Here is a 4,835-nt window from a genome sequence, read left to right on the forward strand (position 1 = left end):
TTGAAACTGAATATAGATCAATATCTCACACTACATACTAAGATAAGTTCAAAATGGACATAATGGGTGATATAAGTAAATCAGGGGAATATTTTTTTACCTGTCAGATCAATGGATAAGGGAAGAATTTATGAACAAACTAGAGATAGAGATCATGGGAAATGAAATGGATGCTTTTGATTACATTAAATTAAAAAGGTTTTATACATGCAAAACCAATGTAGCCAAGTTAGAAAGGATAAGACTGAGAAAAAAATTTATAGAGCAAATTTTTCTGATAAAGACCTCACTTCTCAGAAATATAGGGAACTAAGTCAAATTTATAATACAAGTCATTCCCTCAATTGATAAGTCAAAGAATATGAAGGGCAGTTTTCAGAAGAAGAAATTAAAGCTATTTAGAATTATATGGAAAAAATGTCCCAAATCACTATTAGAGAAATGCAAATTAAAATTTTCATTCTGAGGTTCCACCTCATACTTATCTGATTGATTTAAATTACAGAAAAGAAAAATGACAATTGCTGGAGGAGATGAGGAAAAACTGGATGTTAATGCACTCTTGCTAGGTTTGTGAACTGGTCCAACCATTCAGGAGAACAATTTGGCACTGTACCCCAAAGCCTATAAAACTGTGCATACTCTTTGACCCAGTCATATCATTATTAGGTTTGTATTCCAAAGAGATAAAGGAAAAGGATCTATATACACAAATTTATTTATAGCAGCTCTTTTTGTGGTGGCAAAATTTGGAATTTGAGGGGATGCCCATTAACTGGGAATGGTTGAACAAGTTGTAGAATATGATTTTGATGGAATATTACTGTGCTGTAAGAAATGTGAGCAAGATAGTTTCAGAAAAACCTGGTAAGATCTATCTGAACTGATACAAAGTTAAGTGAGCAGAACCAGTAGAACATTGTATACAACATCTATACTCTAATGATCAACTGTGAAAGACTTAGCTACTCTGATCAATATAATGGTCTAAGATAATTCTGAAGGACTCATGATGAAATATGCTATTCACTACCAGAAAGAGAGAGAGAAAATGAACTCAGTGCAGATTGAAGTATATTTTTAAATTTTACTTTCTTGCCTTTTTCCCCTAACATTGCTAATATGGAAATACGTTTTGCATGATTTTACATGTATAATTATCATCACATTGCTTGTCTTCTTAATCAGTGAGTGAATGAAGGAGGGAAAGAATTCAGAACTCAAAATTTTAAAAAATGTTAAAATAAATAATAGTTTTATTTAAAAATAAAGGAACTATAGCTTCCAGAATAAAGTACAAACTCAGGCATTTAAATGTTTTTAAAACTGGGTACCAGCAACTTTATAAATTTATTGTACAGTATTTTCCTCTACACAAACAAACATAAACATTACATTTCAATGTACAAAAAGAAAACAAACAAAAAGGGAGCTGAATATGAAACACTGAATTTCTATTATGTATGGTTTATTTTTTCTACTCCATCATCTTAGGTTTTTTCTTCATAACTCAAATTTTTGGAATTTTATTTTATTTTTTAAACTATTACTTTCTGTCTTAGTAACAAGTCTAAGACAGAAGAGGAAGAGTTAGGCAAATATATAAAAATAATAAAATATATAAACATAATTTATATACGTTTAAAAATATTTACATATATAAAAATAAAAGCTGGCACACAGCTTTTTAGGTTGGGAAGGCTAGATTTCAATCAGGTCCTCCTGACTCAAGGCCTGGTACTTTATCTAATGTAATACTTTGCTGCCCTAGAATTTGATTTTTTAGTTATGAACTCAACTCAAAAAGTGCATTTCCATATACCCAGAAGAACACAAAAGAGAATTCTATGTGAAACTATGAAGACTCTATTTCATACCACCTGACTTTTTAAAAAAGCATATTATAAATTCATACCACTTTTGAAACTGTTCTGCTGGTTGGTGCTTCCTTCTGAACTTCCATTCTCTTCTGTGTACTTTAAATTCTGGTTATCACTATTGCTAACTCACTCTTTTTTTTTTTTTAAACCCTTAACTTCTGTGTATTGGCTTATAGGTGGAAGAGTGGTAAGAGTGGGCAATGGGGGTCAAGTGACTTGCCCAGAGTCACACAGCCAGGAAGTGTCTGAGGCTGGATTTGAACCTAGGACCTCCCGTCTCTAGGCCTGGCTCTCAATCTACTGAGCTACCCAACTGCCCCCTGCTAACTCACTCTTTACCCCTCCCATACCCAAGAAGAAGAAAGGGAAAAAGCTTATAACAAATATGCATAGTCAAGCAAAACCAATCCGCACCTTGTGCCTCTATGTTACACCCAGGAGTTGGATGGTCTGCCTCATTATCACAGTTTCTTTGGAGGTATAAACTGGTTATTTCTGTGTGGTCAGTGTTCTTAAGTCTTTCAAAGTTGTCTTTCTCTACAGTGCTGTTTGTTGTCCTTGTAAAATTGTTCACCTTGTTCTGCTTACTTCACTGTGTTGTTAGTTCATTCTATTTAAGATCCTTTGAAATAATCTATTTTGACATTGTTTATGGCTCAATAATATTCCATTATATTCATATACCACAATTTGTTTAGCTATTCCCTAATTTTCTAAGAGGCAATCTAAGCCACCCCCCTAAGACTGTAATTCTTTTCTTCCCCCTTCTCCTTTTAATCCTTCCTTGAAGACCAGAAAGTTGTGATAATTGTTTCCTCTAGCATTATCTTACTTCATAAGCCCATTGCCTCCATCCTCACTTATTTCCTTGTGGTTTGATACATTTATCTTTTTTAAAAAAATCCTTAGACACTAAATATTGGTTCCATGGCAGAAGAGTGGGCCAGGCAATTGAGATTAAGTGATATGCTGAGGGCCATATTGCTAGGTGGTCAGATTTCACATTTGAACCCAAGACCTCCCATCTATAAAGCCTAGCTTTCTACTGAGCCATCTATAGCTGCTCTTGAAATGATGTATTTCTACATAAAATGGTGTGTATTTTCTACCCTTTTTTTGTTCATTTCAAAGAAGAGTGAAGTTTATCTGATGCCCTCTCCCCTCATCCCTTTTCCTACATTTGTATAGTCTTGTATGGCACCACCAATTGCATCTGTTTCCCCACAGCCTTTCTAACATTGTTGTTTTCCTCTTTTGAAATTTATTATTTTTAATTATCATATAGTTGCTGATAGCTTGGATTTATATCTTCTGACCACTGATATATTTTGCCTTTTGGAATATTTTATTCCAAGATCTCTCATTTATATTAGAAGCTTTCTGATCTTGTGTGATTTTTTTCTCTTTTGAAACCGTTTCCAGGGGCAGCTAGGTGGCTTCAGTGGATTGTGAGCCAGGCCTAGAGACAGGAGGTCTTAGGTTCAAAATTTGGCCTCAGACACTTCCTAGCTGTGTGACCCTGGGCAAGACACTTAACCCCCATTGCCTAGTCCTTACTGCTCTTCTGCCATGAAAACAATATACAATATTAATTCCAAAATGGAAAGGTAAGGGGTTCCATCTTGGAATTAATACTGTGTATTGTTTCCATGGCAGAAAAGCAGTAAGGGCTAGGCAATGGGGGTGAAGTGACTGCCCCTTCACACACTCTTGTGTGATCTTGATTGTAGTTTCTAGGTACTTGGGCGCTTTCATTCTGGAGACTTCAAGGATTTGTTCTTTTTAAAATTTATTATTTCTAAAACATTCTTTTCTTCTAAAAATTTGAGTTTCAGATTCTCTCTCTACCTCCCATTCCTACCCATGGAGAAGACAAACAATAATAAATCAATTATACATGTGAAATTATGCAAAACACATTTCCATATTAGCCCTAAGACAAAAAAGTGGGAAAAAAAGCAAGAAAAATTAGATTTCAGTTTACACTCAGAGTTCATCAGCATTTTTCCATCAAGTCCTTTGGAATTGTCTTGATCATTGTATTGATCAGAATAACCAAGTCTTTCATAGTTGATCATCAATTCACCAATGATATTTCTGTGCGCAATGATCTCCTGGTTCTTCTCATTTCACTTTGCATCCAGTTCATATAGATCTTGCCGTGTTTTTTTCTGAAACCACCCCAACTCACAACATTTCTTATAATACAATAGTGTTCCATCACAATCATATACTACAACTTGTTCAGCCATTCCCCAATTGATGAGCATCCCTTCAGTTTCTAATTCTTTGCCATCACAAAAAGAGTAGCTACGAATATTTTTGTCCATATAAGTCCTTTTCCCTTTTGATCTCTTTAGGATACAGACCTAGTGGTGGTATTGCTGGGCCAAAGGGTATAGACAGTTTTATAGCCCTTTGGGCATAATTCAAGATTGTTCTCTGGAATGGCTGGATCAGTTTATTACTTCAGTACCAGTTCATTAATGTTCCTATGTTATATCAATGAAAAACATAGTTTCTCCCCAGCATACTCTGCCTCTCTCCACACACAGACATCTATATTCAGGCCAATACTCAAAAACATTAGAGTACATGTATACATGTAGCCATATCCATGTATGCTGTCCTGTACTCAAATGAACATGGAAACACACAAGCATGTGCTCACATGTGCCTGACACATCGTGCACAATACATATACCTCCATATCTACAACACATTCCTATACATGTATATGCATTTCTATGCATTCATACATATATCCCACACATAAGTCCAGACATGTACTGGCATGCTCTCAGATATGCTTACAAATATCTGTTTTCATACTTGTCCACACACTGTGGACACATCTTTATTTCCTGGCGTTGGGCCCAGCTCACATGTTCCTATACCAGATGTAATATTTCGTGTCCCTGGGGAGGCAAGAGCAGAGTAGGTGAGGAATGAGGA

The sequence above is a fragment of the Gracilinanus agilis genome, chromosome 1 (genome assembly GCF_016433145.1).
Source record: "Gracilinanus agilis isolate LMUSP501 chromosome 1, AgileGrace, whole genome shotgun sequence".
In the NCBI taxonomy this organism is placed as follows: Eukaryota; Metazoa; Chordata; class Mammalia; order Didelphimorphia; family Didelphidae; genus Gracilinanus; species Gracilinanus agilis.